Genomic DNA, 25,268 nt, shown 5'->3' on the forward strand with positions numbered 1-25,268 from the left:
ACACTTTCTTGAAAACCTTCCCCCTGAAAGCATGAGTCTGCATCTGAAAGACCTGACAACCATGAGGGTCCTGGTTTGTGTGAAGACAACAGAGTTCTACAGAATTCTCTTTGACGTGGCATTAACTGACCTGGGCAAAAAACAGAAACAAAGGAACATCAACAACTCTGGCCGCTTTCACACTAAACAGGCTAACTAGGCCCATCCATCAGTAATGATACAATGGCAGTAATATTGGGTTGGCCAAAAAGTGCCCTCAGTTTTTAGGTAAAACTAAAAGACACATTTTTCATTTTCACCAAGACTTTATTCAACAACGTATTTACCCTTTTGTTCCACTACCTTCTGCCATTTTTCAGGCAATTTCATAATTCCAAGTTCCCAAAACTTTTTATCTTTTTGAGCAAAGAACTGTTCCAGGTGCCTTATACAGTCTCCCAGGAAACTGAAAATTTCTCCGTTAAGAGAATTTTGTAAAGACCGAAATCAATGGAAATCTGAAGGTGCAATGTCTGGTGAATACGGCAGATGAATCAGAACTTCCCCTCCCAGCCAAGCTGTAACAGTTTTTGCCTGGTCATCAAAGAACATGCGGTCTTGCGTTATCCTGATGGAAAATTATGCATTTTCTGTTGACTAATTCTGAGCACTTTTCATCGAGTGCTGCTTTCAGTTGGTCTAATTGGGAACGGTACTTATTGGAATTAATCGTTTGGTTTTCCAGGAGGAGCTCAAAATAGAGGACTCCCTTCCAATTCCACCTTATACACAACATCACCTTCTTTGGATGAAGACCAGCCTTTGGTGTGGTTGGTGGTGGTTCATTTCGCTTGCCCACGATCTTTCCTGTTCCACATTATTGTACAGTATCCACATTTCATCCCCGTCGCAGTTCGTTTTAAAAACGGAATGTTTTTGTTACTTTTAAGTAGAGAATCGCATGGGGAAATACAGTCAAGAAGGTTTTATTGGCTTAACTGATGTGGAACCCAAACTTCAAAGTGAGGAACATAACCAAGCTGGTGCAAATGATTTCCAACGCTTGATTTGGATATTTTGAGTATGTCCGCTACCTCCGGCTTGGTGTAACGTTGCTTGTTCTCAATTAACGTCTCAATTTGATCGCTATCAACTTCAACTGGTCTACCCGGCTGTGGAGCATCGTCCAGTGAGAAATCTCCAGCATGAAACTTCACAAACCACCTTTGACACGTTCGATCAGTCACAGCACCTTCTCCACACACTACACAAATCTTTTTTTGCGTCTTGGTTGTATTTTTACCTTTCCTGAAATAATAAAGCATAATGTGCCAAAAATGTTTTTTCTTCCATCTTCAATATAAAAATGGTTACACAAAAATTCACCAATTTTGATAAGCCTTTTTTTTTGAAATGCACGCTGATATGATGGCTGTCACATACAATCTAACAAAATGGTTTTGAATGAAGTTAAAGACAACTAAGTGCTACTAGAGCCACCTTACGGAAAAAAACGAACGAACCTTTTGGCCAAGACAATACTATAAACACTATTCTTCGTTTTCACTTTAAAGCGAAGAAAGGTTTTAAAATCTAAAATTATAAAAGATAAACTTGGTTTTAATTACATAGTTCATGGACTGGTCAGCCCATGGCTAACTGGAATGCTACTAAATGGGAATATCAGCACAGAAGTAACAAACGTATCCAACGTAAGTGAAGACAGAGGAGGCTTCTACCAGAAGCTGGGAACCCCGGGCTGACCTCCTGTGAGTCTACCCTCACTTCTGAGTAGCAGCACCTTTGGCTGTGCTGCTCAGGCACCTGCATCATAAACTCTCCAGCAGCCCCATGGCCCCTCACCTACGTGGGCAGTGGGACGCTCTGAAGTGGGCAGCTAAAGTAGACATGCAGGTCGCAGAGCATCTTCTTGCCTGTGCTCAGCACCACCAGTCATCAGGCAGAGACCTTAGATTCCAATTACTCTCAGTGGAGTCCTGGATGAGCCAGGCTCCATCTGGCCATCCCAAAGGTGGAAGGCACCCACCAATGCTTCTCAACAAACCTGTAACCTATGAGAGGCAAACCTAGGACCTGTTTTTGGGAAGCCCTGGCCGAGAATATTTATGGAGTGAATAGCTGTTTCAGACACTGGTCTAGCTATGGGGGAAGTGGTGGATAAAGTACCTGTTCTCATGGAGCTTACCACCTCTAGAGGAGGCTCCAAGGTTGAGTGCAGCATGTTAGGGATTTAGATAGTACTACAGGCAACAAGGAGCCAGAGAAGACTTTTAAGACACAAGATTAGATGGCTGTTTAAGAAAGATCAGACTGCTGCTGATATATGTGATCTAAAAGAGGGGAGGTGGGAAGAATAACTGGCTGTAAGACCGCCGCAACGGTCCAGACAGGTCACGAAGGCCTGCTTCATGATGCTGGGGATGATTTAAAAAAATAAGTAAGTAAAAGGTACAGTAAAAGTAAAAACCTTCGAAGGGTCTTATAGCCTACACAGCTGACGTGAATGGTTCACTGATAAATCCTGCATGCTTCTGCTTTTTCTTTTGAAATTTTTGGCTAAATCTCTGATTTTTTTTTTCTCTTAAAAGCAGAGAGAAAGATATAAATTCTAGAGAAAGATACTAGTTACCAAGATTCTAGTTCATTTTAGTCTGATTCTAGTTTTATAAAGGCTAGCACCTGAGTTGCTGGCTGTATCTTCTGGAAAGAGTAGTTTTAAATAGTATAGAAGGCATTAAAACTACAGAGGGAAAAAAACAGCCATCAGCTAATTAATGGAAGGAAGTAGTACATGGGGACAGAACGATTTAAAATTCAAGTCAAGGCCAGTGAGCTCCTTGAGACGAAAAGTGTGAGGATGAAATGATCAACTCCATTATAGGTTCAAAAGGAAGACAGCATGGCAAACTAGTTAGAGGACAGAAGGAATAAACAGCAATAGAATTACGATCATCCTCATTATATTCCAGACAAACCCCATGGACATGAAACCAAAAATGCTGAAGACTGGGAAGCAGAATTGTAGACACACCTAAGATGTAGGGAACTGAAGAGGGTACTCAAATGGCAGTCAGTTTGAGGCAACTAAAGTTGAGGCACTGAAGTCCAAGGGAAATTTGTATAATTTCTGACGAGAAAAATAATAAAAACTTCAACAACCCAGTGCTGCCATTCTCAGTTCAGAAAAAAAAAGCACCTCCACACTGTTAGAATGACGGGGAACAGCGATATAGTCAGCAAGCATTGGCACGCGTGTTTCTCTTCAATCTTTTGAAATGACTAGCATACACAGTATCGAGTCTTTCACTGTGACAAAGTGATCACGTGCATCCCTGTTAATCCCCAATAATCATAATCCTACGAGTGTCTAGAACGCCAACACCAGAGCATTCTTTTAAAATATTTTTTGGAATCATCTTCTGATAGTCTACTCTTAGGAAGGAAGTACTGGATAATAATTAAGAACCTGAGCTTTACAGTCAGAACTAGGCCAAGCATTTAACTTGGTGACTCTGAAAAAGTGACTTTACTCTTCTATGGCTACTTTCCCATCTGTAAAATGAGATTTTAAAATACCTATCTGGTAGGGTTATCACGAGGGCTGAACACGATTATGTAACACTCATCAACGCTGAGCTCTGCGGCAGGTGTAAAGCTAGTAAGCAATAAATGGAAGGAGAAAAGGAGGGGAAAAGATTCACCTGCTCTTTGCAACTTTTCACACAGCTTTCCCCACTTTAAATTCTTTATATCTCATTTTTACAAATCCTGTTTATCCTTTAAGGCCCAGTTCAAATGCCAAACTCTCTATGAAAACTGGCCACTTAAAATGTATGATAGATATGCATCAATAATCAGAATAGCTAACACTTATCTAGTGTTCTAAGTGCTTCACACATATTAACTCATTTAATCCTCCTAGCGGCCCTGTTAGGTAGGTAGTATTATCCTCTTTTTGTAAATGAGTGTGAGACACAAAGCAGTCTGCCCAGAGCGACACAGGAGCTGGTGGACTGGGCTCTGAACCCCTCGCACAGCCTGGCTCCGGAGGCAGCTCTTACCTGTGCTACATGCCGCCGCTGTCAACCGAGAAGGATGAGTAATTACTGCGGAGACCTTCAGAGAGTTGACAGTTTTATATTTAGTATAGCTGGAGATGCTTTCTGTACAAGCTACGGATAGCTTATTCACCTTTCATTAAAAATACCCCTAAAGCTCAGTTCCTCAATCTGCACAAAATAAAGGAGGGAAAACTGTTATTCACACACAGCTTGGTTTTAATGTTTTTTAGTCTGCTAACTTGAGTCCAATTTTCTCAGTGCACACTTCTAAAATTCTAGTTCTCTTCTCTTATAAGGCCCAGGAGATGGATAACGGAGACCATAAAATGGAGATCATTTTACCGCCATACGACCCAGACGATAGAGAATGCCATATCCCCTACTACATTAGACGGTCAAAACTGGTTGTCATCTGATAATTCTGTGCAAATATAGTCATCAGGAATTGATTATCTAATATCCTCAACAATGTATGCCATATTTCCAGGTTTTGATTTTATACACACACACACACACACACACACAAATACACACATAATGGCAGAGATACTCCTTGTAGATAAAAGATATTGATATTACTCTTCAAACTAAGGAAGGCTCAGGGGTATGAAATTGAGTTTTACAAAAAAAAAATACAAATATGAACATTCTTTGTATGGGAGACAAAATGTTAATATCTTCCCTTTTAAATCAAACTTTCTAACACAGAATCAGAGCAAGAATAAAACATACCTGACCAAGAGATAATGTTTGGTTTTTATAGAAAATTATAAGCTCTTGAAAGAGGAAGGCTTAAAAGGAAACTACTGTTTCTCCATAATTATAGTAGTGCTACTTTATCTACCTGTTCTCTGAATGCATTTTTGGTGCCTTATTTTAAGATCGAAAACATGCTGTAAGATCACAATGAACTTCATATGCTAGTTTTCTTAGGAATGGACACCCCCCCAACCCCAAAATAAAACACAGTAAAAAGGCAAGTAAGCCAAAATAAACAAGAAAAGTCATTGTTTCTCAGTTTCCTTTAAGATCTTTTCAAAAATTAAGAATAAAATCTGCATCATTTGAGAGGAGGACTATATCAAGTTCAACTATTCTTAAATTAGTCTCTAAATGGGTTTCTATTTAAAATAAGACAAGCTGTCACCAGTGGCGTATCACTAGCTGTGGGTCCATACTGAGGCTTCAGGCCTCTCAAGAGGCAGGAGCAGAGCAGGGCTGTCAAGACAAGTCTTACTGGTCAGATATGAAGTGGTCAGATATAGTCTGACCTTTGAATTCACTTACATTTAGCCCAGGGCTATGGCTGGGAGGCAAAAAAGCACAAGAAAGTCCAAACAGCTAAGGCAATATAATGCATACTACACTAAAAGGCAGGGCTAAGCACATCCCAGACTGCAGATAAACAGATTCTGAACTCAGAGCCACTTAACAGACACAACCATCACAACAGGCTAAGCTCCCACAACAGGCTAAGCTTGCCTTTATCATGGCATTTAACCTGGCAACTGTTTGTTTACTTGTCCATTTCCGCACTAGGGGAAAGGCTGTCTGATTCATTCCAATATCCTTAGTCCAGGGATAAGTGTAAAATAGCACAGGTGTAAAATAAACGAGCAACAGAGAAGAAGGCAGCAAATATAAAGAAAACTGATGTCCCCGTCTTTTCCCTGGTTCCATATTTTGCCTCAAGGATCTCTCATGTTACACCTGGGGAGGATAATATAAACCAGGCTTATTTTACTTTTTTATGTTTATGTAATGTGAACCATTTAACCTCTTTGTATCTGAGTTGCCTCTTCTATAAAAGGAAGGAACTGAAACCAACGAATTCTTAAGTTCACTAGTTCCATGATTCTATGATGGAATCATATTCTAGTAATAAAGTTTTGTTAATATTTACTGAATGCCTCCATGTCAATAGTTATGCTTATATCTGAAACCAAAGTTGTGCCTTTACTGCTATGCTAGTCAAGTGCCATATAAACTTGTAAAAGGAAAAAAATCCACAAAACACTATTTTTGAAAACACATGCAAGTGCATAACAAGTCTTAGTAAAATTTAAAAGATATAAAATAGTATTTGCTTTAGATAATGCATAGTTGGCTTAGCATCTGGCTGGGATTTTTATATCAGGGAAAATAAGTCGTTTAAAGTTTCTTGGGCAACTGGAAATCCAAGTCACACTGAAATGTGCAGCTTGCTGATGTCTCAGAGTTGGGCTCATGTTTCCAAAGGCCCACGGCAACAATGCCACCACCTATGATCAGGTCACTTCCTTTCTTAAAACCCTCCCAAGGCTTCCCTCTCTGCTTGGAGGAAAATGCAATCTCCTTCCTGTGGCCCTCTCGGACTTCCCTACTCCTCTCCACCAGCACTCGGGACTCCTCTCAATTCCTCCAATTTGCCGAATCTTTCCCGCTTCAGAGGCTTTGCACTTTCTCTTCCCTGCCACACAAGCTCACGCAGATACTCACATGGCTGGTTCCTTCACATCCTGCTCTAACACCGCCTCCTCTGAGAGGCCATCCCTGCCTACCCACTGTGAAGGCACTCCCAACTTTATCGTACCTCCCTCTTAGGTCTTCCTCACAGTTCTTATCATGACTTGAAATTATGTACTTTGCTTATTCCTTTACTTGTTTACTGTCTGCTTCTCCTGTCATAACCTGCCAGGTTGGAAGCTTTATGAGCAGGAACCTTGCTTACCCGTTTTCCTCCTGTAATTCTAGAGCATGGAACAGTGTCTGCAGGCTTTTGTGGAGAATGTGACAAACTTCTTCTAAAATTCATTTAAAAAATGCAAATGTAAGTGTTAAACATTTGTTGAATAAAATAATAGTAGTAATGGGAGCTATTATGTTTAAAAGCACTATTCCAGGCTCTTTACACAAAGCAGCTCACGTAACTTCACGATGGCTCCATGAAATGGACGCTATTATTCCACGTTACAGACGAAGAACTGAGGCTCAAAAAGTTAATCAGAAAGAGAATGGCATAAAGGTGATGCCTACCGCTCTGAAATTTTCTAGGTTCTAGACTCTAAATCCACCTACATTTTTAATCTCTAAAATATTTAAGAACTGTTATAATGCTATGATAAAAAATAAATTAAAAAAAGATGACTCAAATGAGGTAAGACCATATTCTTAAAATGAAATTGCCATTTCTGTCAGATGATTCCAATAAACAAGAGAAGTGAGAAGTATGACATTATGAAGCACCTAAATAATTCCTATTTTTAAAGGCTATGTCTAAAAAGATGGAAGGTAATCCTACACTAGAATGAAAAGACTGCCATTCATCTGTTTGGGCTGTGAAAAGGCGGCCACAGTTAAAAAACAACAAACTAGTGAGCTAGCAACAATCAGAAGTTGAACTTTAAAAATACATATTTATAATAGCATTAAAAATATGAAGTATTTAGGGATGGTGGTTAAATTTTGTGTGTCAACTTGGCTAGGCTTTGTGCCCAGCTGTTTGGTTAAACACTAGTCTAGGGACTTCCCTGGCGGTCCAGTGGTTAAGACTCCATGCTTCCACTGCAGGGGGCGCGGTTCGATCCCAGGTCAGGGAACTAAGATCCCACATGCCGCCCGGGGCCAAAAAACAACACAAAACAAAACGAACACTAGTGTAGAGGTTGCTGTGAAAGTATTCCATCGATGTGATTAACATTTACAATCAGCCGATGTTATGTAGAGGAGATCACCTTCCACAATGTGGGTAGGCCACGTCCAATCAGTTGAAGGCCTTCAGAACAAAAAACAGAAGTTTGCTGGGGAAGAAGCACTGCTGGGTCAAGACCAGGACAGAAATCCTGCCTGGGTTCCCAGCCCCCTGGCCTATCCTACAGATGCTGCACTCGGGACTGCAACAGCAACTCCCTTGCCGGACGCAGCCTGCTGGCCCATGCCGCGGATTTTTGGACTTGCCAGCCCCTGTAGTCCCGTGAGCCAATTTCTTAAAATAAATCTCTCTTTCTCTCTCAGCCCCTCCTTCTCCCCGCCCCCTACCCTGACACCCTTACCTTACGATTCAGCCACTCCACTCCTGGGTATTTACCCAAGAGAAACAAGGGTGCTATGTCCACATAAAAGACGTGTACATGGACGTTCACAGCAGCTTTATTTGTAAAGGCCAAAAACTAGAAACAACCCCTATCAAGAGGTGAATGGATACACAAGCTACAGTATATCCATGCAATGGAATACTACTTGGCAATAAAAAGGAATAAACTATTAACAAATGCTACAAAATGGGTAAATCTCAAAGTAATCATGCTGAGTGAAAGAAGCTAAACTCTTCTGAGTGCGTACTGTATTCCAGGACATGCTGACGAAAGTAAAGTAAAAGAAAGTAAATAGTACTTGCCTAGGTAATAAAGGGGGGAGGTTACCAAGAGGGACTAGAAAAATTTGGGGGGTGACAGATATGCTCAGTATCTTGACTACAGTGATGGTTTTATGGGTATACACATATGTCAAAGCTTATCAAATTATACACTTTTGATAGGCACAGTTTACTGTATAACAATTGTATCTTAATATAGCTGCTTCAAAAAAAGATATCTGTCAGAAGTGTTAAGGAAAATTTTCATTTGTTTCATTTATTTATTTTTGGCTGTGTTGGGTCTTCGTTTCTGTGCGAGGGCTTTCTTCTAGTTGTGGCAAGCGGGGGCCACTCTTCATCACGGTGCGCAGGCCTCTCACTATCGTGGCCTCTCGTTGCGGAGCACAGGCTCCAGACACACAGGCTCAGTAGTTGTGGTGCACGGGCCTAGTTGCTCCACGGCATGTGGGATCCTCCCAGACCAGGGCTCGAACCTGTGTCCCCTGCATTAGGAGGCAGACTCTCAACCACTGTGCCACCAGGGAAGCCCAAGGAAAAAATTTTAAGGATTAAAAATGCCTTCTCGGCAAAATCCCTGGCTGTCCAGTAGTTAGGACTCAGTGCTTTCACTGCCAAGGGCCTGGGTTTGGTCCCTGGTCAGGGAACTAAGATCCCACAAGCCCCGAGGGGTGGCCAAAAACTAACTAACTAAATAAAAAGCCTTCTCAACAAAAAGAATAACAAAGGCCATCTCCTTACTTGGGATCAACTGTCAACAGATAACCTAAAGAACTATTTCTCTCCTATCTTGAGTCAGCCTTTTTAAATAAGAAGACTGATCTTTAATCTAGAAGGGTAAGTAAGGATTAAGGGAAAAAAAGAAAAAAGAAAGAAAAAAAAAATTGAAGCCCAAGACAGGAAGGAGACAGGAACAGAAGAAGGAATTGCTTTAAATTCATATTTACAGATTAAGAAAAATCACATCCTAAAATATATCTGAAAATTGGGTAATTTCCAAGGAATCATAAAGAAGTGCCATGAGAATGGATGTAGAATCCATGCAAAATTCTAGAACAGGGGCTTCCCTAGTGGCACAGTGGTTGAGAATCTGCCTGCTAATGCAGGGGACACAGGTTCGAGCCCTGGTCTGGGAGGATCCCACATGCCGCGGAGCAATTGGGGCCGTGCGCCACAACTACTGAGCTTGCGCGTTTGGAGCCTGTGCTCCGGAACAAGAGAGGCCGCGATAGTGAGAGGCCCGCGCACCGCGTTGAAGAGTGGCCCCCGCTCGCTGCAACTAGAGAAAGCCCTCGCACAGAAAAGGAGACCCAACACAGCCAAAAGTAAATAAATTAATTAATAAACTCCTACCCCCAACATCTCCTTAAAAAAAAAAAAAATTCTAGAACAGAGTTTTAAAAACCTGATTAATAAGGAACTTCTACAACATTTATTTGCTCCTGGCCCTCAACCCTTTCTAATTCACCCTTCTGGGACTTCTTTCTGGGTTCCGGTTCCACCTGTCCCTTAAACATTAGCGCTCTCCCGATCCTCGTTCGACTTGTATGGTCACTCCACAACACGGTTTGCAACCTTCCATGGGAGTCATAATTCTCTTTGATAATTTGATGAAAGCTATAGCTCAGAACAATGTATATTTACAGAAAATTTTGCGTGTAATTATTTCAAAGGTTTCAAGAGCTCCCAGGACCCTGGCCATGCAGTCCTTAGCTTCTCAGGGCAAGGAAATTCCTCACAGAATCCCATCCTGGGCTTCGTCTCTAAAAACCCATGCAAAGCGAGGTGCACACAGCTGTGGCAATGGAAAATCTGAATGCTAACAAATAAAATTCAAATAGCACCTAGGATCTCATGATATTTTTCTGGGTATGTTGGAGAAATAGTTCAGCCAGGCAGATTCTTGGTTACCTAGTGAATGCTAATTAGTAAGATTTATGAAGGAAGTTTCTAACAACTATTCGGCAGAAGCCCATCCTCTTAAACATTCGATTTTAAAAAGATGATTTGAATGAGGACACAGAAAACATGCTTATCAAATTTTGGATAAGAAGTTCTGACAGTGAGTAGCTGGACCTTAGACCCATGATTTAAAACATATCGACTAAATTCAGCCTAGGGGTGAAGTGGAGTCAGGAAAGATCCTCAACTCGAAGACCTTTTCATACACATACTCTCCTCTTCCTCAAATACAATAACTGATGGAAATTTAATGCACCCACCAAGACGGCACACTCCTTGAGATCAAGGCCTAAGTCTTATTTATCTTCATATATTTATCTTCATGTAGCACCTTGAATAATGTCAGTGTCACGGTCTGCTTGGGCTATATTATGCTATGCTAACAAATAGCTCCAAAGTCATGGTGCCTACAACACAAGGGTTTATTTCTCACTTACATTAAATGTCAATCGTGGATTGGCTTCAGCTCTGCTCCATCATTCTGGAACCCAATCGGAAGGCTCCATCGTTCTGGGACCAGCCCCAGCTAAGGCAGGCTGGTTCCATGACAGAAGGAAAAGAGCTACCGGCAGCACCACAAGATGGAATTTAAAACATCTGCTCAAACATGGGACACGTCACTTCCTCCAACATTTTATCAGTCTAGGAAAGCCAAGTGTCCAAACCTGATGTCAGCAGAGTCGGAAAGACAATACTCCGACAGAAAGGACCCTGGTAGAGAGGCAACAAATACTGTGAACAATCATACAATCTACCACAGTGCCTTCGTAATAGAAGGTGCTCAGTAACTGGCAGTAATTATTTATATGCCAGGCCATAAATACCACTGGGCAGAGACTGTAATCTGTCTCGCTCACTGACGCATCAGCGCCGCACGGTGCCCGCCACATGGCAGAGGACACGCTAAATCCTTACTAAGTGAACAGGGATAAGATGAGCATGGGATCTGGAATCAAAAAAACCTGCGACCAAGTACTATGTCTGCCAATTCCTGACTTAGCGGAAGGCCATTTTTCTCTTCTGATTCTGGGATGGTTGTTGTAAAGATTAAATAAAAATACATGAGAAAAAGCACCACGAAAACTGTGCTCTTTTACACAGATGTTACTTCTCCAGATAGTCAAATGGGATGAAATTTGATAAAAAATAAACTCATTTAAACTTCTAAAGTAACGCACTACATAATATCCTGCATTTATTTTCAAAGCATCAACTGGCAAGTAAAGAATGAGAAAAATTAGACTTAAAGCAGTTCACATGAAAAAGAGACAACGTTTTAGTTGACCATAAGCTAAATATGATCAAAGGGTAATGTTGCTGCCAAAAAATGTAATGCAAATTTCAGGCTGCATTAATAGAAGGAGTGTATCCAGATAATAGCTTCATTGTATTCAGCAATGGGCAGCTCGCATCTGAAGCAGCCAGTCAGTTCTGGCCACCGTATTTTAAGAGGTATACTGACAAACAGACTTCCTCATGAGTTTAGCAATGTGCATGAAAAAGGTCTGTAAACCATGTCATGTGTGTATGGTTCAAGAATTAGGGCTTTTTTTCTCTTAGCGTGGCAAAAAGAAGACTCAAGTAGGATTTAACAGTCATTTTCAAACACCTTAAGAGTTAACTGGGTATAAGAAGAATAAGTTTCAAATATATTGCGCTAGACTGCCAAGGACCAGTAAGTGAAAGTTAAGAGAGGAAACAGATCAAGCTCAATGAGAAGTTATTTCTGACACTTAGAAACCTAAAACAAGGAAGGGTGGATGATAACACGGTTACAGATGCTACTGAGGAAACTGAATCGGGTGGGAGTCGTACAAACCTTACTCACTCCTCTATGGAACCGAATATTTTTGAGGCATTTGAAAACGTCCAAACAGTATTTCTCTTTTCTGATTAAATAATAATACTATTAATACTACTAATAACCGCAACAAAGAACAAGAACTGAGGTTAAGTAGTAACACAAGAAGTTGTTTGGCCTGACAAGCACAGAAAGGCATGCTGTTGAAAGGAAATGAAATTTCAAGCCTAGATAACATTAAACATAGACACAGTGTCTAGGTCTGTACAGAGGAAATAGGCTTAGTCAAAATTGTATTTATTCTGGAAGTTGGTTTTCCTTGCATGACATAACTCCTATCATTTTCACGGAGGTGCAAAAGATTTTTTAGAAGTTCCTACAATGGCACTTAAGCAAAAATTTGCTAACATTAAACTAGTGCTCTTGTTGCAAGACAGTACTAGCGTTATCGATCACCTTGTATAATCATTCAAACTTCTCACGGCAGACTATTATACAGAACACCACTGTCATTTAAAAATGGTCCCTCATTAATATCTTATTTTGTTTCCTTAATCTATTCAACATCCAGCACTTTTCCAGTCTCATTCCCAGCTTTCAATTCCCAAGTATTCTCTGCATACTCTGGTCTCTCTAATCGGTCCTAAGTAGTAAAGATAAATGTCCGATTTATCTTTGTATCCTGGCCCCTCAGCTTCACATCACTCACAGCATAGTAAACACTAAAAATTGTTTGTTAAATTCCTATCTTTAATGAAATATTTAAAAAAATAACCTAATGAACTTTTCATTATATTTTAATTGTTACACAAGAGAGAGAAAGTAATAGTAGTCTGTAAGGACAAACTGGATATTATGTTCTTGTTATACTAAGAAGTGAATAACCACTCTTTACAAAGTATCTTGGAATACAAATTTCTTTCTCCTTTAAAGTCCTCTTTGCATCCTAAAAGTGCACACTGAACGCGATTTCGCCGTACACAGGATTTTCAGAGTACTGACACAAGATGCTAATGCCCCACTTACTTCCCTTCCTACAGGTACGTGTGTAAAAATTGAGTTCAAAAACCGGGTTCATTGACTTATTAAAGTAAATCTGTATGTGCCTTTCCAGAATGTATGTAAATTCAGATTTTAAAAAATCTATTCTTCCAAGCCAAAAACGTAAAGGAAAATGTAAAGGAGAAAAGTTCAACACCTATCCTCTACCAAGAAATATGAAAGTTTAGGACTTACTTGGTACAGGTTAAGGCTTGTTTAGGAACTTGTCACTGGATTCCTGTTCTTGTTACTTCTCTCCTTCCTCTTTTGTGGCACTATCAAGAATTGCACAGGTCATGGGGACACAATGCTCTGCTGCAGAAATCAGGAGAACACAGTTTTGCATCTCCCATGTCAATCCAAAGGACAGAAACGTCTACATTCCACTGGGAGATGGCAGAATGAGTGAGTAAGGAGATAAACCAGTTACCAGTTAAAAGATACAGTAACTAACTAAAAGTGTTAATTTTCTTTTAAATTAGATACTTACGTATTAAAGCAATTATTTTTAAATGATGGAAATGATGTACAACTAAAATACTGTTTATATAGGAAGCCACTGGAAATTAATTATAGCTAATATGTATTGAATGTTTTCTGTGTGTTGGGCATTCTTCTAAGCGCTCAACATACATTAACTTATGTTTACCCTTCATCACAGCCATATAAGGTAGTATCCTTATTTTATGGATTGGAAAAAGGAGGCATAAGAAGATGTGGTACATACATACAATGGAATATTACTCAGCCATAAAAACGAACAAAATTGGGTCATTTGTAGAGATGTGGATGGACCTAGAGACTGTCATACTGAGTGAAGGAAGTCAGAAAGAGAAAAACAAATATAGAATATTAACGCATATACGTGGAACCTAGAAAAATGGTACAGGTGAACTGGTTTGCAGGGCAGAAATAGAGACACAGACGTAGAGAACAAACGTATGGACACCAAGTGGGGAAAGTGAGGGGTGGGGGTGGGGGTGGGGGTGTGATGAACTGGGAGATTGGGATTGACATGTATACACTGATGTGTATAAAACAGATAACTAGTAAGAATTTTCTGTATAAAAAATAAACAAGATAAAATTCAAAAAAAGAAAGAAATAAATAAAAAAAGAAAAAGGAGGCACAGACTAGTCAGATAACTTGCACAAATCACACAGCTATTGACAGGCAGGAAAGGGACTGGAATTCAGGCAGGACAGCTCCAGGGCTCATTCTTTAACCTTTATGGGTAGGTATCACTATGGTATACTTTGACATTTGAAGGTCTTTTTGAGTCTATTAACATTAATCACATATAAAGAAATTTTTTCAAGACTGCATAGAATTATTATTAAAATGCTTCCACAACCAACTTTTAGGATTAGATGACCGAATCCAATACATTACTTCATTTAAACCACTAGTACCTAACCTAATCTAATTTTCCATATAATCTATCTTTTAGCTTTATTATACTTCCTGATAAGTGCAACTGGGTACCTCTTATACACTTAGCATTGTGCCCGACAATATGTCACTAAAAGTACTTTGCATAGACTAGATCTGTGATGTTTTATTCATATGAGTGTGCATTAATTCTTCTACTTCTCAAGTACTGAATACAATTATTCAACAGACATTTGAATACTTAATGAACACCAAGTAGTATGGATACAAAGATAAATGAGATGGTTTCTGCTCTCAAGGGAGGCCACAGTTACAAAACAATGAAGCAAGTGCTTTTATGGAGTGATGACCAAGGTTCCAAGGGAACAGAGCTCCCCCAGCATGACAAGGATGAGGGCAGTTCCATGTGCAAAGGCATGGAAATGTAAAAGAACATTTTCCTCGTGGGGAATGTCAAGCTGTTTAAGTAGGACTACAATGCAAAGTTTAGAAGGAAAGCAAGGGAAAAGTGTTAAGAGATGAAGGATGAAGCTGGAGCTAGATAAAGAAGTCTTGTAAGTCATAATATAAAAAGACTCAAGCATCTCAAGGATTTAAGCGGGACACTGATAAGATCAAATATGCTAACAATAGTGGTTAACACACTATTTATTTTAAACAACAGTACCCTGATTTCATGAAATCTTATGCAAACATCCACACTTAAAATTGATCAACGTAGGGCTTCCCTGGTGGCGCAGTGGTTGAGAGTCTGCCTGCCGATGCAGGGGACGCGGGTTCGTGGCCAGGTCCGAGAAGATCCCACATGCCGCGGAGCGGCTGGGCCCGTGAGCCACAGCCGCTGAGCCTGCGTGTCCGGAGCCTGTGCTCCGCAACGGGAGAGGCCACAACAGTGAGAGGCCCGCGTAACGCAAAAAAAAAAAAAAAAAAAAAAAAAAATTGATCAACGTAAAACTGCACTGGTAGAAATTGGAATGAATATGCTTGGAATGAACCCTTCACAGAATAGTTTCAAAACCACTGCTTTTCAAAGGAAGAATTAATATAGCCACACAGTTGCGTTTTATTTACTTTATGCCTCTCCCAATGTGATTCTAACTTCTCAGGTGCCAGGATTCATTCTCATAGTTTCTCTTCAATCGTAGAACTAGGAATACATAGAACTAAGCAAATAGTACTAGGCCTTCAAAATCAATGACAAAAGTTATAATATAGAAAAAGGAAGATAATCAGCTTTTTCACTTATGAGTTAAGCTATAATTTAAGGGACTACATTTTCTAACCTAAAAGTTAGCATTTATGGGTGGACAAATACTAGTGTATTTATGGCCACAGAATATTCAAAACTGGTACAGTGCTGGAAAATATAGGATATATGATTGTAATTGGTATTAAGTAATTTTTTTAAAGATTGGTATACTTGTTTTCTTAACAATGACTTTGTACCTGAAGATCTTCCCCATCTATCCCTTGAGAATCTGTTCTGCCACCTTACAGAATTTGGAGCTCTAAATAAGATCTCTGAAAATGACCTTCAGTGTGAAACTGCTTATCTTCCTCATAGCCATCTAATATGTCCCCAGCAATAACATGTAAAACTGATTAAAGATATGCATATGACTCTCCTGCAATTCACTAGTCTTGATTCTTCACAGTGAGATGTGCTAGCAAAAAAAGCAAGATTACCATTCTATGGAAAAGGTATATAATGACTAATTTAACATGTTTTATATCAAAACGATTATATTCACTTCATACAACTTAATCAAATCCCTATAATCCTTCCCTCTACCCTTCTCCTTTCCTACTGTGCGGAACATAACCACTTACACAGTCTCAAGAATTTTTAAAGTATCATCTGCTTAAAAATAGACGGATTAAAAACAAGTGTTCAAAAAAAAAAAAAAACAAGTGTTCAAAACAATGTTTAACACATATTAAAAGAAAGTTAAAGAACAATCTCACTTTTCTCTACCACATAAGATACCAACAACCACCCTGGGCCACTCTTATCGTGCGTTAAAAGTTCTCTCATAGCATGTGGTTCAAAGCCAACCAGTGACAATTATAAAAAGGAGGAAGAGGGGAGACAGGCACAGGATACAAATTAAATTCTTCAATATATCATTCGACCAACATGTACAATATATTCACTTACAGACACGTTTAAGAAATGGTCCTTAAACAGAAACAATGTAAATATTACTATAAGGAAAATACCTTCTCCGTATGATATAGCAAACTCAGCCCAAAACTTAGTATTCAATGCATCATTTCGGGGCACACTCTACACTCCCTAAATTTGCAGAAATAGCCAACTATTCTGTTATAAATTTGTTTGGGATGAAGATAACTCTCTTCATTATAGTAAAATAAATTTTATCACATGCAGTTTAGGGAAGCAGCTTAATAAGTTACTCATTTATATTTCTTTCAAATATAAAAGTCTGAGGATTCTCAAATAATCATTAAGAACAAACTGACTTATAAACAAAAGCTTTTTATAAATAAAAATATACTTGAAAGTAATCCTACAAAAACGTACAAAGAGTCCTCATATGTAACCATGAAAACAATACCCAATATCAAACATTTAACTATACACATTTAACTACTGATATATATTCAAGTAGAAGGTTTCAGAGTAAAATTTCCATGTCTTTTCCACTTAAGGGCAAGTTTTTTTGAAAAATATTCCGCAAATAGATATTTTTTAAATAGACTGTACAACCACTATGTTGATTTTAACAATACCTCAAGTAAAGTTAACTTAGAACAAATACTAATAATAGTTAGAAATATTAAATTATATACAATGTTAAATTGCCATTGCCTTAATACAAAGAAGTTCATAAATTATCTTAAGATAAATCTATATTTTTCCCTAGTTTGTGAAAACTGCAATAACCTTTCTATTAAGAATAACTTCTGATTAAACCACCCTCAATAACTGAGATTCAAACAATCTCCCAGATGGAGCAGCTGGGAGAAAATAAAGAGGACAGTTTTAAAAAAGAACTTTGATGCTGTAGATAAGATGATATGACATTAAAAACCAGTGTGACTGGAGTCTGCAAAATATAAATACGTAACAGTGAAAGAAAACCCTTTAAGGCCAATGAGGAAAATGCAATTTACAGGATCATCTATGACTAAAATTCTGAGCTCAGCCTTTCTTATTTCTAAAATTTTTGCCCAAATTTCTGCAGGTTACAAAGTCTAAAAACTTTAAAAAATCCTATATAGTGGACTTAAACATACTTATTAGTATTAGGTAATGTTTTATGCTTAAGAAGTCTACCAAATATTATTTAAAAATCCAATTTTACATAAAGTATGTTGCACTACTGATTGCATTTTATAGAAAAGAAAAAGTAAATGACATTTGAAAGTGACACTGGGTTAAATAATAAAGAACATAAATCAGCCTTAAGTTCCAATTAAAATTTCTAATCATTATTTCTATTCTCATAGATCTTGGCACAAATATTTTAAAATGCAGTAGTCTACTTATTTTTTTGCATGTATTTAAAAAAATTTTAAATTACATTCCCTCAATAATGATAAATCCAAGTAATGAAATTTTTACCTATGCTCTAAATTAGCAATTCTTTGAGACAGTTCTTTGAAATTAAAAAAAAACAAAAAACGAAAAAAAACTTGAAAACATTTCTTTTAACATCACAACTTCAATCTTCATTTTTTTTTAAAGGAATAACTGTTTTTTGTTTTTTTTTAAATATTTATTTATTTATTTATTTTTGGCTGTGTTGGGTCTTCGTTTCTGTGTGAGGGCTCTCTCTAGTTGCGGCGAGCGGGGGCCACTCTTCATCGCGGTGCGCGGGCCTCTCCTGTTGCGGAGCACAAACTCCAGATGCTCAGGCTCAGTAGTTGTGGCTCACTGGCCTAGTTGCTCCGCGGCATGTGGGATCTTCCCAGACCAGGGCTCGAACCCATGTCCCCTGCATTGGCAGGCAGATTCTCAACCACTGCACCACCAGGGAAGCCGCAGTCTTCATTTTTACTCATTTGTTCAATAGAGGAACTAACAGCCTATACTAAAAAAAATCAATGCCATCATTCTAGCTGTTCCTTTAACTTTTATAATGTTCAATTATGTTAAGAGCAATAAAACTGTGCCTGTTATCCGAAAGTTGTGCTCTTAACCCATATTCAACATGAAAATAATTTCTTGCTTTCTGTCTTATGCACAAGAACAAAACAAAAAGCTATTAAAGTGCTCAGAAGATACTCTGAACACATATACTCACATGCTTAGCTCTTAGCCCTTAAATCCCTTCTCTAGGAATAAGACTTCTCTAAAACTAGGGAGGAAGGGTGTCACTCTTACACAGCCAGGCATGAATAGCATAAAGCAAAGTAAATTTGATTGATTATCCTTAATTAAGTTTGTGTCCAGTTCCTCCCTTTCCCCCTTATCCCACCATAAAGTTTGAGCTAACTCATAAGCAAGTTCTACTCATATTAACTCACATTCCTTTTTTCAAAGTCATCAAAGTAAAATGATTTCAGAATGAAAACTCCCCAAGTACTTCATTCAATATCTCCTGCAATTTCAAATAAACCCAACTGCACTAACAAAGAGAGAAAAAAGCTCCCTTGAAAGTTAGAGTACGCAGCTTTTCTTTTATCAAAATAGATTTTTCACAAGTGACCCAAACACAATTACAGCTTAGGAAAATCAAGCCTTTAATTCTGAAGAATAATTTGCACCTAGAGAAAAATTCAAGGTGATGGTTTTCACTGCATGTGGACTGTAGACCAAATCTATTTATTTTGACTTTGCTGAAGTCTGGGTATTACCACTTGTTGGCCTATGTTGCAGCACCACCGTCCTAGTGAGAGCGTCTTACAACAAGCTGCTTTTGATACCTTACTAATTAAACTACCTTGGATAGGATTCCAGACAAACCTGACCATAAAATTTTGGCATTCTAATTTGGTTTCGATGTACTCTAAATGGTACAACTCTAGATCACGTGGCAATTTTCCCATTCAGTTAAAACCTTAATAGGTAGCATATAAGTGGCACAACTTGAATTTAGCAAGCCCATAAATATTAACTTTGCCCCCAAACACTTTGGGGAAACGGATAATTCAAGGAACACACTGATGAATCTTAACATTATGCAAAAAATGTTCTTTGTTCTTTGTTTTTTGCTATACTGCACAGCATGAGGGGTCTTAGCTCACCGACCAGGGATCCAACCACTGCATGGGCGGGGACATCCCCAAAATCTGTTCTTAAATTGTTGTACGACAACTGACTTTTCATAAATCAAACCACATTTGATAAGTACCACATTAAAGGGATTAATTATTTGAAGGCACCTTTTAGTGAATCTTTTTTGTAAAATTTTAGAAGTCTCATATAACATAACTAACCACTACTTGTTTTGTAATCTTGTACTTGTAAATATCAAAGTTCTTGAAGTGGAGCATAACTGCTTTCTTGGGCTAAATACATCCCAGCATTACTGCCCTTCTCTCTCTTTCCCAAGTTTTAAAAATGTCACCCAAAAAACCAGCTGTTCATCTGTAGTAGAATATACAACACCAGGAAAGTCAAAAAAAGAAAATAAGTGATTTTTTAATGTAAAATAGAAATGTATGTACTCCCAAAGATAGGTCAACGAATTATTTTTGGCAATGATCACAACAAATGCCGAATTAAAATGATTTTTTAAAAAATCAAGTTATGCACTTCTTAAATCACTTTCCCACGTGCCTTTGTCACCTGGAGGAAACTGTTCACGAACTGTTTATCTCCATGAACACATGACCTCCACAATGGCACCAAGGTCAACGAGACATACAGGAGGGGGGTATGTTGAGTAAGTGCTGATTTGCCCAGTTCTACAGTTCCCTTTAAAAAGAGAGAAGGACGAGAAATAAAAATAAAAATGTATTTATATAGTACAGGAAAGGAAATGATGTTCTAAGTGGTTAACATCCAAGAACCCCATTACAGAATTGTATATAGACATATGTCAGCAACAGCCACAGGAGCCAGACGTTAAAAGGGGCATCACAGCACAGAACCAGGTACAAAAATTGCTGCACAGAAAGAATTAACAAGATACCAAACTGAAAAATCCTCCCTTACATCTGGTACTGAAAACCTTTGGTACCCTGGCTACATGCTACAACGACTCAATTTCAAAGTGAGAGTCTCTGCTGACAGAACTTGAAAAAAGACGAATAACCAAAGGTCCATAAACAACCGAAGAAGCACCCGCATATCAGAAATGCTCAGGTAAGAAGTAAATTTGTATATGCTGAGCCTGCCAGTTAATGTGAAATTCACCAGGTGTCCCGGTGTTCCCTCATTCTTTACCAAAGATTCCTTCGGACATTTCCTCAGCTGTCACAATCCCCAACCTTTCACAAACCAGTTTTCTTGGATGAGACCTAAACTCTAAAACACATTACCCACTTGGTATAATCTGTTTAAGCTGGACTTATACGCAAAAAATCCTTATCATGTGAAATTACTACATTTCAAATTTCCAAACAACTTTCAAATATGAAACAAACATACGTCAGAGGTAGCACCTGAAAATTTAAAAGTGACTTAGCGGAGAGCAATTCACCTATGGATAATTCATTCCAACGTTTGGTAAACAGGTTGCATGCATTATAATAGTAGAAAACTAAAGAGGGGAAAGAAGTCAGCAGAAGCACTGGGTATTCACAGTCAGCAGAGAACTGGGCTGACAGCAGTCTTCCAAGTTACTTTCAGGGAAGCTCCTGATTGGTGGGCGGCACTGGGTCAATGTGATTACTTAACCCTGGCAGTTACAACTAAACTCCACTTTGATGGGCTCCAAAGCTTATGACAAAAAGACGACTGCTTGAGCATATCAAGTACTTCGCTGTCCTGCTTCTATTTATCTCTCACACGACCAGGGGCCTGACACCTGAAACTCATCAGAAAAACATTACCTCGTTTCGGGGCTTTAGAGTTTTGTATTTATTATTTTTAAAGTCCACTGGGCATAGATTCAGTTGGGGGTGGTGGTGGTGATGTGAAAGATTAACCCATTTCCTGAACACACAGGGAAGAACTCACGACCATTCAAGCAGTTCCCTCTCTCCCTAGTAATAACTTTTTTTTAAAAAATATCATTTAGTCCTAAAATAACCATAAGCAACAAACATCAAACATTGGCATGGCAACGTCCACACATCATGCCCTAGTGCTACCCACAGGCAGATCTGTTCGTCTCTGGTCCCCATCCAGGCGGGTCCTCCGGGTCCCTCTCGCTTTCGTCCGGTCCAGCAAGGCTTCCCCCCGAGTTTTGCTGTAAAATCCGCCACTTTCGCTGGCCCGGGCAAAAGCAAGGCGCCTCGGTCCCCAGGGCAGAGTTTCTCCCAACTCCCAGCAAACATTTCCTGAGCGCTTCCAGCGGGCCCCCCGCGCGCACCTGGCCGGGCCCCTCGCCCCCTCCCCGCACTTTACCAAGCCCCAGACAGGGGCCCACCTGCCTCCCGTCGCCTGTCCCACGGCCGGGTCGCCCAGCCAACTCCTGCCCGGAGGCTGCACTCCCCTGAGTCCCGAGCCCCCATCAATCCGGGGGCCGACCCCGAGGGTCAGGGGGCGCCAAAAGGGGCCCCCAGACAGGCTGACCCCGCGACGCCCCCCAGAGGCCGGGTCCCGCGCGCCTGTCAGCGCCCCCGGAAGGGGTCAGACAGGGGGGCTGAGCTCGCCGGGTGCCCTGTCCGCTCCTGACACCCTCTCCCCCCACCGCACTCACCTGGCGGGCTCCAGCCGAGGGGCCGGGCGAGGGGCTCCGGGGTCGCACGAGGAGGCCGCCGGGCCGCCCGCCGCGGCCCCCACCGTCCCTCCCGCTCCCGCTCCCAATCCCGCTCCCGCTCCGGCTCTCGCTCCCTCTCCCGCTCCCGCTCCGGCCGGCGCGCGCCCCGGGCCCGACGCGCGCCCGGAGCGCCGGGGGGAGGGGGCGCGCGGACGCGCGAGCGCCGGGGGAGGGGGCGCGGGAGGCGGGGGCAGGGGGCGCGGCGAGAGCAGCGGCTCGGCGGCATCGGCGGACAGAAAGCAGCCTCGGCCGCGTCCGTCATGGCGCGCGGCGGCTGCGGCGGCTCCCTCCGGCTTCCCGGCTCCCTCGCCTTTAGTTTGACCTTTCCCTCCAGTGTGTCTCAGGGAGAGCGGCGATGCGCGCGCTTGTGCATGTCTCTGTGTGTGTGTGTGCGCGCGCGCGCGGGGAAGGGGCCGGGTTCGCTCCCCGACGCCTGACGTCACTGCTATGGCAACGGAAGCCCCGCCCCTTGCCGCCTGTTTCCTGCCCCGCCCTCTGTGCACGTTCCGGGGCCTCACGTGCTCACTCACACGCACGCACGCACGCACGCTCGGAGCGCGCGCGCCCAGAGCGTTGACGGGGGCGAGTTGGGAGGTCATCTGGGCCTCCTGGTAGCCTCCCTGAGTTCAGCCAATCCAGTGAGGAGAAGCCGTGGGCGGGGCGGCCTCGGCTGCCAGAGCGGCGTGAAAAATTTCCCAAGGCAGAGCGAAAACCTTTCCTGAGCGACTGAGCATGCCCGGTGGTGAAAGGTGAGAATTGCCTGAAAGTTTAGGTGGGTGGAGGGGGAGGAGGTCCGGTAGAAGGGGAAGGGAACTCCGGGGCCCAGTATAGGGGTGTTTAACTGGTATCGAACTGGGACTGCGTGGTGTGAGAGTCAGGCAACCCCGGTTTGCAATCCGGCCCGGCCACTGTTGCTGTGTGACCTTGGACGTGTTACTTAACCACTCTGAACTGAATGTCTTGAGTAAAATAGGGTTACTAAAATCTACCATTGTGGTTGTGAGAAGTAAAAGCGTGGAAAACGCCTCACCCGGCAAATTGTAGAGCCCAAACACTTAGTTATTAGTGTGGAGTCCACAGCCTCCTTATTTTACGAATGGGGACACAGGACTCAGTGAGATTAAGTGACCTGTTCAATGTCAGGTAGTGGCAGAGACCCAGGCTTCAAGTTCAGTACTCTTTCCTACATGGCCTTCCCTCAGGGAGAGGGGAAAAAAAACACACTACAGAAAAACATGTAAAGATCCTTTGCTCTCTGTGGATCCCTTTTTAATCCACACCAATTCTCTTCCCATGCCCCCAAAAGTTTTGAACTCTGGACATAAGGGCTGGACAGCCTTGGTGCAATTTTTGGAGGGCAGTTATTTGGCTCTCGATTTGTCCCTGAACAAGCAACAGAATGGTGCTTTCCTCAGTTCCCTTGGGGAGCCTAAATTTCTTCTAAAGTTTTGGTTAAAGTGTAAACACAGTAGCAAGGAGCTCCAGTTCCTCCACAATTTCTAGCTACCTGAGGAAAGATTAACTCAGTTAACCAATGTTTACCCAGCATCCACTGAGTAAGAAAGAATGCTTCTCCAGCCCACAAAAGGCCTGTGACCTCAGGTCTGTGCAGGTACCTTATGATTCAGACCCACTGGTGACCTCATCGTTCCTTGTGCTTCTAGTCCTTTCTCTGACTTAGTTCTTAATCACTTACTGTCTCATGGTATTTCTTGAATGATATAGAACTATTTAACTCTAGATGTGCTGTTAACTTTTTAAAAGTATTTGTCTCCTTTCCTGTCTTATACACCCCCCCTCCCCAAAATACCTAAATCTGGTCTTGGTAAAGGACATCACCAGCTCCTCAAACATGCCCTTATATTCCCCACTTTCTCTCCAGAAATTAATTCACTTGAGCCTTTCAAATTCCACCTAAAACGTACTTGCTTCCAAAAGGTCTTGCTGGATCTATTCAGAATGAATTAGTCCCTTTTCCTGAGCACTTGGTACATTCCTTGCTTCGGACATTGTTCCTAGTAGACTTTGTTTCTGTGATTTGTGCACAGGTCACCTAGAGAAAACTTCTCTGAACATCCATGTATGGGTTGGCTATTCCTATTCCTTGCTCTCATAGCATCCTATGGTCTGATATATTGCTTCTTACCCATTCCTTTACAGTTTGATTTATTTACCTTCTCCATCAGATGTAAAACTCTCTAATGGCAGGAAACATGTTTAGTTCCACTTTGCATTTCCAGCATTAACCTCAGTACCACAGCTATAGAACGACTAGGTATTGAATGGCTGGATGGGCTCCTTGCCTACTACATAAAGTTCTTAGGGGCAGACTTTACTTTGTATTTATATCTCAGAACCAAAGATTTTCTGGGAAGTTATAAATCTTGGACTACTCTAAAAGGCACTAGAAATTACATGGTCACACTCATGCAATGAAGGAAGGCTTTGGCAGTAGCATAAAATACTGAGCAGAGCAAGAAGTAGGAAATCCAGGGAAAAAGAGGTGATTTCTTAACTGCTGCTGTGGACCTAGAATGAGAGATTTTCAAATGTTGTTAAGGATATCAAGCAGATTCCTCCAAGGTGTGTCAGTGATGTTCCTCCCAGAAAAGCGGAACAGTTATGCAAAGAGGAGTCTTGGAAAAGAGATCAAGCAGTGTTTGCTTACTCTGAACTGGTAGCATTTGTTCCTTTGCCTAACTGGGCACAAGAATCTAAAGCCTGGTGCTATTCCTGTGTGTAATATTGTTCTCCCTCTGCTACGCTATTTACCTATGTGTGTGTGTGTGAGTGTGTGTGTGTAGATGTGTGTAAATCCTTAC

General features: G+C 41.0%; 2 long non-coding RNA genes across 2 annotated transcripts in view; one reads left to right on the top strand and one right to left on the bottom strand.

The window, feature by feature from the left end:
• Positions 1 to 22,498, bottom strand: part of LOC116742544 — a 78,587-nt gene extending 56,089 nt beyond the window's left edge. The window contains exon 1 of the long non-coding RNA XR_004346509.1: positions 22,387 to 22,498. This is a non-coding gene — a long non-coding RNA (uncharacterized LOC116742544). The remainder of the gene's footprint in view (positions 1 to 22,386) is intronic.
• Positions 22,499 to 23,034: 536 nt separating this feature from the next.
• Positions 23,035 to 25,268, top strand: part of LOC116742765 — a 289,881-nt gene continuing 287,647 nt past the window's right edge. The window contains exon 1 of the long non-coding RNA XR_004346567.1: positions 23,035 to 23,195. This is a non-coding gene — a long non-coding RNA (uncharacterized LOC116742765). The remainder of the gene's footprint in view (positions 23,196 to 25,268) is intronic.

The sequence above is a fragment of the Phocoena sinus genome, chromosome 17 (genome assembly GCF_008692025.1).
Source record: "Phocoena sinus isolate mPhoSin1 chromosome 17, mPhoSin1.pri, whole genome shotgun sequence".
Lineage (NCBI taxonomy): Eukaryota > Metazoa > Chordata > Mammalia > Artiodactyla > Phocoenidae > Phocoena > Phocoena sinus.